General features: G+C 30.0%; 1 pseudogene; it reads right to left on the bottom strand.

The window, feature by feature from the left end:
* Positions 1-581: 581 nt before the first annotated feature.
* LOC118761402 lies at positions 582-1,219 on the bottom strand (annotated as a pseudogene).
* Positions 1,220-15,137: the final 13,918 nt, after the last annotated feature.

Raw genomic sequence — 15,137 nt, 5'->3', positions numbered from 1 at the left:
TAAAAGTTCTTCCATCAATAGTAACCTTAAACTATATCTCCACGGTGACAATAACCAGATAGGATCCTTCATTCATATTTACCGATATCTCGTGGCTAATGCTCCCATTTGTATTCAGAGAAAATCTTAAACAGGCAGGTCTATCAGGACCGGTATAAAGTTCAAACAAGGACTGGAATTTCAAAGTGGATGCTACAGCCATAATAGACAGGAACTCATTCTCAGTAATATCCCTCCCTACCACAGTCATCAAAACTCCGACCACCTTTGAATCCCTCAGGATATACTTCGTCTAAATAAGCCGTACTAATATCCCTCTCAATAAACCTACGCTCTCCCATAATATCACTCAAAAGTGACAAATTATGAGTAACTCCTAAACAATTTCCATATTTAATGTAACCACATATTACATAACGATCGAGTGCCTTGGTCATGGTCTCTATTGCCTCGTCTCTTGTATCACCATACGATATTAACTAGAAATTACTAAAAAACTCACCTTGGATATCATTGCGTCATAAAATACGGATATTTCCGACCCTTCTCTAATGCCACTGTCACAACGGATCTAAAACTGATTATAACAAGCGGACATTTTGAATATCAGGCTCTCTATATTTATGCAGGCGACCAACTGAGGGAGTACCAAAAGACTTGTAGGGATCCTCTGCGTAAACCCTCGATTCAATAGCCCAGCCTTTGATAGGAATATCTTGTTGTTTATGGAGTAATTTATTCCCTAGGTTGAAGAGTATGTCATACCTTTAGCTACTCTAAGCATTTGATGGACAATGTCAATTCCTGTTATACACTCAGTTATCGGATGTTCTACTTGAAGACGAGTATTCATCTCCAAAAAGTAAAAGTTTCGATCTTTGTCCACAAGGAATTCGCATGTTCCTAAAATGTTTTATTTCAAATTACCTGCATTGGTATAACCAACTGCCTTTGCTAAGGCAATTGCCTGTTCTCCCATTTGTTGTCTAGTTTTGGGGTCTAAAAATGGACTGGGAGCTTCTTCTATCACTTTTTGGTTTCTTCTTTGAATTGAACATTCCCTTTCATTAAGGTGGACTATATTTCCGTAATTGTCCCCTATAATCTGAGATATTTATGGCTTTGACAGACTTGAACTTCAATGTGTCGTTGGGAAGTAATATACTTCTCAATAAGCAGTCTGTCATCCAGAAAAATTGAGCCTGCCTCTTGCTTGCATAGTTTATAATTCTCCCTAAAAATATGACTAGGAGTGCTTATACCGAGCCTCCTCATCATTCCAGGCCACCCTCATTCCTTTCCCACCTCCTCCTGCTGACGCCTTTATCATTACGGGGTAGCCTGAAATATATATATGTTTATTTATTTATAAATAATAAAATATAATTAAGAGGAGATTAAATAATTTAAATCAAGTGGCATGATGTGAGGCGAGGTGGCGTGACTAACCGATTTGACGTGAAATCTCAACTGCGTGTTCTTCACTTGAAACTGGTCCCATATATCCAGGAATACAATTGACTTTAGCTTCTGCAGCCACCCGCTTGCTCTCAATCTTATCCCCCATTGCTTTAATCGCATTTGTGTTGGGGCCAATAAAAGTTATCCCTGCCTCCACTAGTGCCTTACAAAATTCCATATTTTCTGATAATAGTCCATAACCAGGATGGACCTAATTTAATTCAAAATAATAACAAACTCCATCCGCCCCTGTGGTTTTACAGGCAGATATAATCTTATCAAATACAAGGTAACTTTCATTGACCGGAGATGGGCCTATAAAAATAGCTTCGTCCGCCATTTGAACGTGTTTCTGACATTTTTATTTTTTTATTGTTTACTGCTGCTGAGTCTGCTGCACTGTAGACAGCCACGCTCTTTATTCCTTGTCTTCTAAGTGTTTCAATGACTCGGCAGGCAATTTCCCCTCTGTTGGCGATGAGTACTTTTTCGAATTTCTTTAATTAGTTATTAAAGTAGAGAAAAACCGGCTCATTTGGTATTTTTCTGTCGTTCCAATACAAGTTGGTGGAAGGTGAAGAGAGGTATCTTGTGAAGGAAATACAGTTTTTAAGTGAATGATGGCCAATTTTCTTCTAATTTGAATTAAACAGTTAATATTTACCATCATGACTAACTTTGTGGTGATTTAATTTAAATATTTATTAAATTATAGGTACTATTATTAATTTATAATTAAAATATTAAATAAACAATAAAAAAACTTGATCATTAAATTATTAATTTTATAAAATAATAAACAAAACTTTAATTCCCTGAACAATATTGTCCAGAGGGTTCTCTGCTGTCTTTGCCGTTGGGGTCAGGAGGAATGCTTAGATAGGATGACTACATTCCCTTTCTGCGTAGGCAGGTTTTTCGTCTATGATTTGTTCCGACATGTTTTCTAAATTTCTCTTGCCTTCGCCGAACATGCCTGTTCTCTACCCAAGATTGAAAGAAATCGAATTACATTATATATGGCAAAGGCACTATTCAAGGAGATCAGTATAATGATTTCGAAACGCACACAGGTGAGAGAGTTGTTTGGCTATCTGTGTAATATCGCTAATATTTTTTCCTTGATGTAAAATTATTATAAATGCGACTTTCAAGACAAAATGAGTTTGCCATCACTGGTCTAGTGCCTTTCTTTCAATATTAGTTTGTCTTATTTGAGTATTTTCAAAACGATGTACAGTAAAGTCTGAGTACCACCATAAAAAATATATTTTAAATGGAAAAATTCCGATATTCACAAGAATATGAACATGTTGATAGGCTAGAAATTGTTACTAAGAAAGAATGTTATCAAGTTTTAAAAATGATCAAAGATTTTTTTAATCAATCTAAAAATTTTGACGTCAATTGGGTTATTGGTTTAAGTAAAATAAAGAAGTTCGTCAAGAAAGACAAAAAACTATGATTAAAAAAATTATTTTTGCTTTAAATTTTTTAATGGATTCTGTTATCCGCCCTTTTCTAATAACCACGACATATTTAGAGGTCTCATTTTTGATGGATATGAGAGACTTTACTGTATCTGCATATTATATTATAAAATTTATTTTGACAACTTAAATCAATAAGTTTCGAAAGAAAAGAAAAATTTTTTAGTTTTTTTAAATCAGGGGTTCTCAACCTTTTTAGCTCAAGGGCAAAATCGATAATTAAGATTAGCTTCGCGGGCCGCTTTCCATTTTACTAAATATTGATTCGCATAAATATGTAGATTCATATATGCATTGTGTGTTATATTTTTGAATTTGTCTTGAGGAATTAATTCTAAAAAATTAATAATGGACGCATTTTTGAACAATGCCGCCAGTTCTATATCATGTTGTAAATTAATGAGTTCTAGCTGAAACTTTGTAGGCGCATCCTTAATTTCCACGCTGAATGGAGTTGCGAATATTTTCATTAAAGGAAGGAATTCTTTAAAATTCTAAAAATTAAATTTATATACACCCCTCGACATAAATATTGGTGAATCTTCAACTTACTTCATTCATACAAAGAATGATTTAATTTTTTCTTCAGATATATTTTAAAATCTGATAAAATTGATAAAAATTAATTTAATTATTTAAATTTTGAAATTTTGTCTAAGAAATTTGGAAAAAACAACGACTTTCATTGGCATAAAATTTGGTTATTGTGAGATTAATATGTAGAATAACCTCCTTTTGCCGAATAGATCTCCCAACACCTTTTTTTCATTGACTCAACTAATTTTTCAAGTGTTTTTGATGGAATAGAATTCCAAATATCTAATAGATTTTCCTTCAGTGCCTGAATGTTCTCATTTTTTCTTTGCCTAATTTGAACCTTCATATAAGCCCACAAATGCTTTATCGGATTTAAATCCGGAGATTGCGAAGGCCATTCTAATTTTTTAATATGTTTTTCGCAAAAATATTGAATAATCATTTTGATGGGATGGCTGGGGTGAAAAATATAGTCAACAATCCTCATTTTTTGTGCAGAATATGGCAAATTATTGTCAAAATAGATTGATATTTTGCAGCATTAAGCGTCTTGTCTATAAATACCAAATCGCCTACCCCATGATAGGAAAAACAACCCCACACCATGATTTTCCCTAATTTTTTATTACATCACAATTTACCTTTTTCAAATTTGACAGTTGGAGTAATATTTTAGGATTTATTTATTTAAAATTTTTTCTATACACAATTTTTCTTTTTTGGGTCGTTAATAATTAAAAAATACATTCATCAGGAAAGATTATTGATCCAAAATAATGGTCTGAAATTTAAAGAAATTTTTTGAATCTGGAAACCATGTGTTTTTTTGTTAGAAGTGGTTTTTTCTTTGCAATTCTTCCGAAAATTCCATTTTTATTTAAATTTCGTATTATGGTTCGAGACGAGACACGTGTTCCAGAAAACTTTTATATTTCATTAGAGAGTTCAGAAGCAGTTAAAGATGAATTTTCCTCTGATGTGCGTACCAAATGATTAATTTGCACATTATTCAAAATTGATAGTCTTCCAGAACCATGTTGGCGGTCATATGATCCAGTTTTATTGTATTTCTTGATAAAATTTACGACTGTTGAATATGGAACACCGGTTTCTTTAGAAATTTTAATATATGACATATTTAAGTCGTATAGCGCAATTATTTTCCCTTTCATAAACGAATCGAGAGTATTATATCTAAAAATATTTTTTATTAAGATCAATCTCTAAATACTAGCATAATTTGACGGTTAAAATTTTATAACCAATTTTTATGTCACTAACCTAATTGCCGACATGCTTTAAATTTCTTGCAATATTAAAATTTAAATCTATTTTAATTATAAATACAAAATAAATATTATTTTAGAAGATCTAAAGGATCTTAAAGTATGAATTTATTCGTTTTTAAATGAAAAAAAGCAGGAAAGATTAAATAACCAAATTTTTTGTCGAGGGGTGTAAATGTACCCCAAAACGTGCTTCAAATTGATTAATGAAATCACCAATTATGGATATGTTTAACCTTAAGAATGAATAATTAAATTTAAACATTATTAAAAAATTATATATTATTGAATTTTTTGGTTGATTTTTATTGTAAATTTATTTTTAATTTTAGTGAATTGCTTTACTTTTTATTTGGTGAACAGTATTTTAAAATACGCTTATCGTATTTATTATTTTATGGATATAATGCAACAGTTGAAATATTTAGACAATAAAGAACTGAATACGATCAACGATATAAATTTTAATTAATTTTTATAAATTATTTTTTATAGCAAAGTCGGAGTAATGCCAGATCAGGTATTATATACTATTATTGTTTAGTCTATATCCGACAACGCAATTGACAATTAATAAGCTTGCAAATTATACTGAAGCGTTCTCAAACTGAAATATGGGTACTTTCAGTATTAATTTCTATTTTATTATTTCGGCTTCATAAAATTCAATTTCGTTACTATTTTTCGAGAAATTATCGAACGTCAATAAATTATTTTTTATTTTAGTTTTAAAATAATTAAAAAAACAGCTAAAAGTAATAACCTGTTATGAACCTAAAACAACCAACCAAAGACTTATATAATATTATGTGACATGGGCTGCGCGATACCTATGGGCCGCGTGATACCTGACGTGACCTTGAAATGTGCAATTATGACATTGATGGGATTAAATTATAAATCTTTTAATTAGACCGCGACTCATTCTTATCAACGAAGAAGAGGCATACGTTGTCTCATTAACTTTCTCCCTCTTTTTTCGGCTTTTCCGTTAATAAAAATTCATTCATTCATTCATTCATTCTTATCATTTAATAATTTACTAAATTAGCTAAAGACTCTCTCATTTTGACAAAAAATTATATTTGTAGGAATTTAATTATCAGAAATTGATTTTTTGGTGGAAAACCTAAATTTCTTGAGTTATTTCTAGCGTGCAAGTATATTTTGCAGCAATGTCCTCGTACAAAGGTTATGTAAAGAATAGTTTGGAATATCAAATTTTAAAAGATGCTTTACAGCAGGGCTGGCCAACCCAAGGCCCGCGGGCCGCATGCGGCCCGCGATGGAGTTTGGTGCGGCCCGCGAGAGAAATTTTGTATGTAGTTAACCTATAAATACATTCAAGATAAATTTTTCTTAAGTTTAATAAATAAAGATAAATTTTATAAGTTTAATAAATTTTAAAGTTTATCTATTTTTGTAGCTGTTATCAATATGAAGAAAAGGAAAATTTTTGAAGAAAACAGGCAATTCAGCAATCATTTTCCAACGCTAAATCAATTTAAAATCAGCCATTGTAAAAATTTCTTCAAGTACGCTGATGAAATAAAAAATCTTGCTGCAGCATTTGACAGTCGATTCTCGGAACTAAAAAAATATGAGAAAATGTTTGAAACATTTTCTTCTCCATTTCATGTTGACGTTTCTATTGTTTCAAATACTTTGCAGACGGAAATAATTGACCTACAGTGCAACAGTGAACTAAGACTTGTTTATCCTACTATATCCAAAATTGACTTTTATAACAAATATGTGACTGCAGAAAAATATTCCAACTTAAGAATTTTTGCACAAAGAGTTGTAAGCTCCTTTGGATCTACTTACGTATGTGAATCATTCTTTTCGAAATTAAAGTTTAGTAAAAGTAGATATAGATCTTCTTAACAGATAAAAACTTAGAAAACCAATTAAGATGTGCAACTAGTAATTGTGAAGTTGATTTGAAAAAATTAAGTGAAGATAAAGAAAAACAGATTTCTCATTGATACGTATAATTGGACTGAATGCTATTTTACTAAATAAAATCTTATCTGTGTTGTTTTGATATCTATCCTTAGTATGTACATGTATATGCGGCCCGCGGAAAGGATTCATTTGGACAAAGTGGCCCGCGATGCGATTTGGGTTGGCCAGGCCTGCTTTACAGGATAAATTTCATGAACATCTTACAAAGCAAAAAAAATATAGACTAGTTAAGAAAATTGAAAATTTTACTGTAATTAATGAAAGGTATCATACAAATTGTAAATGTATAGATTGTATCTTAAATGTGAGAATTCAGATCACAAGCTAGTGATTTGTCTAGACAATGAACCCGAAATGGAGATCGTTGCTAAAAGTTTGCATTACTTCTCGCATGGAGGAGTTAACAAAATTGAATATGAATGTCGACAACGATATTTCACAGTTAAAAATGAGATTATTCGAAAAGTCATTCGAAACTGTGAAATTTGTAAATTTGCGCGAACCTTAAAAGTTTTAACTTTTTTAAATCCTAGATTGGAGATATAAATAGCCATGTCTTTGCACTTGCCCAAATGAAAGATTTCAGATAGATCTATAGATCTGAAAAGTTTTTCTACTATAAATAAAAATTTTAAATGGATTTTAACGGTCATTGACGTATATAGCAGGTTAGTTTTTTCAACAATTTTTATAGATTTGAATTTGCGAGGCCGCTCTACACTAAGTCCTCAAATGAAGTTTGTGAAAACCTCAGATCATTATTTTTCTTAAATGGTCCGTGTCAATTTCTTCAGTCCGATAATGGGACTGAATTCAAGAATCGTGAAATGACCAATCTATGTGAGGAATTCAATATCAAACGAATTCACGGAAGGCCAAACAATCCCCGCTCACAAGGGATTGTCGAACGCTTCAACCAGTCACTTACAAGAAAAATGGCAAAAATGATCGACAATGATAATAAAAAGTGCCTGAAAAAATTAGAAAATGCAGTGTACAGTTATAACATTTCTGTCCACTCATCTTCTAATGAGAGCTCTTTTGAAAGATACCGGGGAATAAGTGGAATAAATACAATATTTTATGGTTGTAATTATAAAATTATTTCTTAGATAATTGAAGTAATGATTTGTTGAGTCCTGATCAAGTCGATGATGCAAACAATTGTCCGAGTCCAATTGAAAATTCATGTAATTTGAATTTCTATATGTAGATGATTGTAATTATTCGTTTACAAGTCCGAAAAGATTTCAGTTCGAAATCAACCTCATTGATCCTAATTCTAATTATTACAAAGCGATGAACAGAAAAATGAATGTTTACAATAGTAAGTATGAATTTAGTGTTGGTGATAAGTATGCATAAAAATTAATGTTTAGGTTCGAGTTAAAAAAAACTTTGGAACAAATCCTTCGTTGCGACTGGATAAGTTTGAATCTCCATATTTTCCATCTGCAGAAATTATCAGTATTTTATCAAACAATCGCGTTGAGGTAGTTTAAACATTTAAATTTAATAGATAAAAAATTCGATGAGCGAAATTTCGATTGTGCCAATGTCCAGACTTAAAAAATAATTAACAAGTTATTATTCTTTGAAGTTTAATATTAATTACAATATTGACATTAAGTTAAGCTTCAAGGTCACGTCAGGTATCACGCGGCCCATAGGTGTAACGCAAACCATGTCACATATTACAATTAGAAATTGCATATTCTCTTATCTAAAAATTAATTTAGATTATTTAGTTTTGTCCTGATTTTGATTAAGAGCTTGCAACAAGGTCAACTTTTTTGGAGCTACTCTAGTATGATACTATTTGTTTTGCATAGCTATATAGCATACAAATTTAATTAGACTAGAAAATGAAATCATAAATTGTGAAATACTATTAAAATCCAATTTAATTTATAAAGATAACATTAGTCTAAAATAGTGTGGTTAATATATTTTGCGTTTTGCATCTTTGAAATGTAAATAAGCTACTTTTTACTTACTTTGCTAAAATTGTAGTTAATATCAAAGTACACATTTTTAAAAATATACGATCAATTTAAGAATTCTAATGATGCTTATTTATCTCAATAAAATCTAAGCTGTAAATTTGCTCTTGTGTAATGCAGTAAAATTCAAAATTAAATGCTTAATTTCTTTATTCGACTCATCTAATTTAGTTAACATCTAATTAAGTTAACTCATCTAATTTAGTTAATGCAAAAAAATTCTTTATTTCAAAAAGAGAAACGAGTTAGCTGATAAAAAATAATGGGAATCAGGATTCGCCAGTGGCCGCACCGCGGATTGCAAACGAGTTACCCGGTACAGCCGGTTTCCCGGTGGTCATTGGTCTTCTTTCCAACGAGCTTCCCGATAAATAAATTACTGATAAAAATGCTTAATTTTAAGTTACATTTAACAAAAGAATTATAAAGTCTTTTGCATTAATTAATTTTTATTTTTAGTATTCATATGTTCATTTTATTACGTTTTTACAAAATTTTTATTTATTTTTATATGGTGCACCAGTTCAAACATTAAGACTAAAATGAAGTAAACCAAAGCAATTATAGAAATGTTTGTAGAAATAAATTTCAAACAAATTTAGGATAACAAAAATCAAAGAAATTCAAATTCCATTACACCAAATAGAATTCGAAAGTATTTTGTAGATTATAAATTATTTAGTCAACAACAGACAGCTAAACAATCAACTAACAGACATTTAGGCTGTCTAAAGTATATGACGAATTATACTATATCAGGGATGGCAAAGATTTTTAGCCAATGTGCCAAAAATAAAAATTTTAAATTTTAGGTGTGCCCAGCAAAATTATTAACTTAAAAAGCAGATTAAAAATTTACAAAGGCGACTAAAACGGATTGCATTTAAAGAATCATTTACTAAAATAATTTTAATTATTTATTTTCTTCAAAAAAGCATTTATTTAAATAAAAAGTGTAACCATTAATTAAAATTAGATATTATTTAAGATAGGTTCGTAACTTGATGTTTTGACTATTAAACATCCCGAAGTAGATTCTTTATTTAATCGATTTCTCAAGCTTCCTTTGACAAAATTCATTTTTGAAAATAGAGATTCACCGGCATACGTCGATGAAAAATTTGTTATTATTTTTAAGCAGCAAAATTTATCAGGAATGGAATTCCATACTGTCAGTATTTCGTCTTGTGAGGTCTTATCATGTGAAACTGATAATTGATCATTATTAATTATTTGCAAAGTACTTCTCAAATCAACAAATTTTTGTTTCCAAATAGAACTGTAATGTAGATCTATTAGCTGCATTTCAGATCTTCAAAATTTATCTATTCTAGAATCTTCAAATTAAGTTTAGCGAATGTCATTAAATCTGGATATATTATAAATTTGGATGTTCAAGGTAAAAAATATTTGCACTTAATCCAAACACTGGACAAATCTTTCAAGAACTTTTCAACGGCTCAACCATCTTACGTTGTTATACTTAAGTAATTCTTTTAGCAGAATATAAATATTTATAAAAAATCCATATGTACTCAATTTACTTCATTTAATAATGTCTGAAATTTTCTTTTATTTAAGGACCGACCAGATATTAAGTTAATTAATGTACTCGAATGGCTCGAATCCAGATTTTGCACACAAAACCTGAAGGTTGTAAGAAAAACGACAACCTGTTGATGAATAATGCAAATAAAATCACAAGACTTAATATCTTTACTTTGTTGAAGAGAGATATTTTCACTCATCACCAAAATTCTTTCCTTTACCGTGTTTCGTGATAGGGAATATTTTTTATTTTTTCTATAATTTTTGGATTTTCTTTGAATAAGAATGGTGCACATTTTATCCACGCTTCTTTTATATATTCACCATCAGAAAAAGTCTTCCAGTGCTTCGCAATAACATGAGAAATAACGTAACTAGCACTGATTGAATCAGATTGAGTGTTAACGAGTGTTCTGAGTAATTCTGATTGTTTAGAGTTCTTTTTTAACTGAGATGCAATTGTTTCTCTTTTTTCTCAGATAATGATTTGTGAAGAGTTTGAAAATGGCGTTTCATAGAAGATGTTCGGAAAGCAATCTGGCCGGAGCATAACGCACTTTGTCTCCTAAAAATAAAATATTAATATTAACCTCTGTTCAGGAAATCCATATTCTTTAATCCGTGAATTTGAAAATGCTCTGCCATTTAATTTAGCTTGCTTTTATTTTTTACTAAAAGTATGATTAAGCAAAATATGGCCAAAGTGGTTCCCTTTCTTTATCAATACGAAAATTTTATACTTGATTCATTATCATAAATTTTTCCAAAATAAAGTGGATTTTATTTACTAAATTGACAGAATTGTTATTAAATAATTTAAATAAATTTTCAGATTTTAAGACTTTTATCGAGTCATTTCAGGCGAATTGGCCGTTCTTTGGATAGCCATTCAGTTCCAGCTCATAATCTCAGCCGAGATCCTCTGGAACATCCATAGCGTCACGTTCATAACATTGGAAACTGGCACATGCTGTTATTTATAGAATACTTTAAATTTTCAAAATTAAAAAATCAAACTGTAAGGAATTTTTCTCAGATTTGCCGTTCCATAAGAAAAAAAAATAGAATTTTAATTTAATCTAAAAGTTAGATCAGCCACTCGAATAACTAAAGTAGGCGAATCTGTGGAAATTTCAAGAAATTTAATTTAATCACGATCTGTGATACATTATAAAATTATAAAGTCAAAGATACTATCTGTAATTCATTTTGGTGTGTTGAATAATGTTCCTATTTTGTATATTTAAAATTTTTGATTTGATTAAATTTAAAAAACTGGAACTTTTTTTAAAGTAACATAAATGATTATCGTAACTTAGCCTTATTTAATACTCTAAAAAATCAGAACTAATTCACGTCACTGTAATTTTTGTGCATATTTTTAAGTACAAAAAAACATTCATAAATGATGCATTTGTTCTTTATATCATGTTTATGTACACAATCTATTTTTTGCTAAATTTGTACATTTTTATTAGCAATTAAAAATTGAAAATGTCAAAGTCTATTGCACGGGTATCAAACATGCGGCTGTATGGGTGCGGCCCGCGAGCCTTTAAAATATAAAATATTTTTAATTTTAATTATTTTGTTAATAATTAGTTTATTGTAAATCTTGTTTGATAACGTGTTTATTTCAAAAATAAATTAAAATAAACAAACATTATTAGAATAGAATAGAATAGACGATGTTGATAAAGATGACTATGAATGTTACGGAGGACTTGTTCATTGGTTACAACCTCGTGAACATGAACTGGAGTTTATTCGAATCATATATGCGGGATTCTCTTCGAAATGTCGTGTCCCAGCCTCTGAGAAGCAGAGATGATATTGACAATCTCGATGATCACCTTAGATCGTCAATCATAAAATTCCTGGATGTTTATGCATTAAAAAATGTATGGAAACCCAAAGGAACGCAAAAGCGGATGAATTCGAAACTTGTCACTCTGATCAGAACGAAAGGTACCCTGGAAAATCGCAGGAGAAGATGTCGGGTTGAGTCAATCAATGCCGCCTGAAATTGGAGATCGACAAGATAAAATCTACTATTGCAAAAATGGCCAAGACTGAGGTCGAAAGTAAATGGAGGTCTGAATGCAGAAAACTGGATAAGCGAAACCCTAATTTCTGGAAAGCATATCAACGCCTTACCAGAAATGATGCCAAAGGATTTGAAATTTCACTAAAAGAACCAGACGGGAAATATATCTCCTCCTCTATTCTCTATTTTCTAAAATAAACAAATAATTTTTCCTTGATGAAAAATTATTATAAACGCGGCCCCTGAACCAAAATGAGTTTGATACCCCTGGTCTATTGTATAAATTTTCATTTGCTGATTAAAGGGGTATCGAATTACAGTTTAATCATCGACTTTATTTTTTACAATTGTTCACGATTGCTAGGCAAATTTTCTGAACAATAAATTTATATTCTTTGTTCATATTAGACGTGAAATTCTAATTTAATCTTGTATCTATTATATTTGATGTGAAAATGAATAGAAGATATTAAACAATTCAATAGACTATAAATCAGTTAAGTCGTTTTTTGAATATAATTATCTTATATGCTTTTAATGATAGCAATAGGCAAAATGATATTTTGTTATAAATAAATATTATTGGTTGCTAAAGTAATTTAAAATGATTCGTTAATTTATATTTTCATATTTAATATAGTTTATTTTATTGTTTTAAATAAATAAATATATTATTGTAGAACAGTCATTTTATAATTAAGTATATAATTTTAATCCGACATCACATTTAGTGAATATACACTTTAAAAAATTATTTGTCGATATCGATATTTAGAAAAATACAATGAAATTTAAACATAATATCGATATCTTTGATGTCGTGTTGATCAATTTATTTTTCTTTATTTTTTTAAATAATTCTTTGTTCGAGAATATGTCATTAATCGTCAATATTTCTAAAGTTTACTCTTTATAATGACTTATCGAGCATAATTAAGTCGCAAACCTCTTAGCTTTAATGGAAAATAATGATTCGCCTTTTATTCCATTCACAAAAGCATCAAACGAAAAACTCATTGCAAAACAAAATTTTCTAAAAATATTGAAATCAGAAAAAATAGACTCCACTAGAATAAGCGGAAACTGGACTTTACTGTCTCAATTTGAAGTGCCTGTTCCTGAATATTCTCCAGAACTTACTAGAGATTCCGAGTTACCTTCTAAATTTGGGTCTTTTCCTCGCTCTTTAGTGAATAAACCGATCGAAGAATTAGATCCATTTATTTCTGATCCTGTAATTATTTCTTTTTTAGTTGATAGACATTTGTTGTCATTTCAAAAAAGAAAAATTTTATAATTAACCGTTACTCTGCAGCCAAATCACTTTTTATTTTTGATGCGATCAATCCAGTCCGCAAATGGTTGCTATATGTGATGAAAAATCCAATATTTGAAATTTTTATAATACTATTAATAATATCCAACATGATTACTCTTGCCATGAATAATTCTTACGAATATGCAGAGTATTAAATTTCTAATATATTTTAGATATTTTTTTGTGTCTGCGTACCTTATAGAAATGATAATGGCCATTATTGTCCGCGGCTTCATCTTTGGACCCTATACTTACCTCAGAAATACTCAAAATATCATCGACTTTTTGATAGTCGTCATAGCGTATTATCATAATTACATTCTTAGCCTATTTGAATTGTTCGTCCTCAAATTAATATTAAATAGCAATACAAACATTGACTTTATAAAGGCTTTACGAGTTTTTCGAGTATTAAAGTTGCTAAATTTATTTCGGGGTTGTCAAACTTTAAATTATATTTTAGGAGTAAGAGAAATAATTTCTTCAATAACCAGAGCTTTGAAAATACTTATAAACATTTTTGTGCTTTTTTTCATCACTCTTACGATTTTATCTCTTATTTCGAAGCAAATATTTGCAGGAACACTAAGACAAAAATGCTTAAAAATGCCTGTAAATTTATTTAATTCATCTCAATGGAAATTGTGGATTAGTGACACAAGTTTCATAAAACATTATTTTTAGACAATTGGTTGCTAAATATAGATTCCTCATCCTCAAAATATTATGTATGTGGAAATATTACTACTTCTAGGTACATAAATTCACTTATACATTTTAAGATCTTGTCCAACAAATTATACGTGCATTTCGACCGGCGATAACCCAAATTTTGGCTATTCAACATTCGATCAGTTTGGGTGGTCTATTTTAAATAATTTCCAATTGCTGACTTTGGACTATTGGGAGAATTTAAATCATTTGGTATTGAATTTTTTTAAAATTGAATATCTTAGTTGCAAGAATCAAATGGGTATTTCGTATTTTTGTATGTATTTCCACTTGTTATGATTGGGTCATTGTATCTGTTCAATATAATGTTAGCTGTTATTTCTATTTCATATAGTCGAGTGGCCAACTTTTCTGTTTTTTAATCATTTAAAATTTTATAGAAACAAAAAAATAAATATTGGACTTACTCGCCGCGAAATCTCGTCATTTTCTACAAAGGGAAGCCTATTTATGATCTGCAAAATCCTCCGAAAAGAATTTCTATTCCAAAAACAATCGAGTTGTCTAAAATAATCCAAGAAAAAAATTGAGAAAAGTAGATTACAAAGAGAAATTTGAAAATATTGGACCAATAAGAACTAAGTTGAAAAAGTTTGTGGAACATCCAAGCTTTGACATTTCAATCGGTGTCATCATTTTCATTAACACAATATCAATGGCTCTAGAACAATATCCCAAATCCACAGGGATTTCGCAATATTTGCAATACGGAAATTACGTAAATAAATACTCAAAAAGTATTTAGAT

The sequence above is a fragment of the Octopus sinensis genome, unplaced genomic scaffold (assembly GCF_006345805.1).
Source record: "Octopus sinensis unplaced genomic scaffold, ASM634580v1 Contig13050, whole genome shotgun sequence".
In the NCBI taxonomy this organism is placed as follows: Eukaryota; Metazoa; Mollusca; class Cephalopoda; order Octopoda; family Octopodidae; genus Octopus; species Octopus sinensis.
The sequence above is the reverse complement of the archived record's forward strand: the minus strand, read 5'-3'. Positions and strand labels throughout refer to the sequence as shown.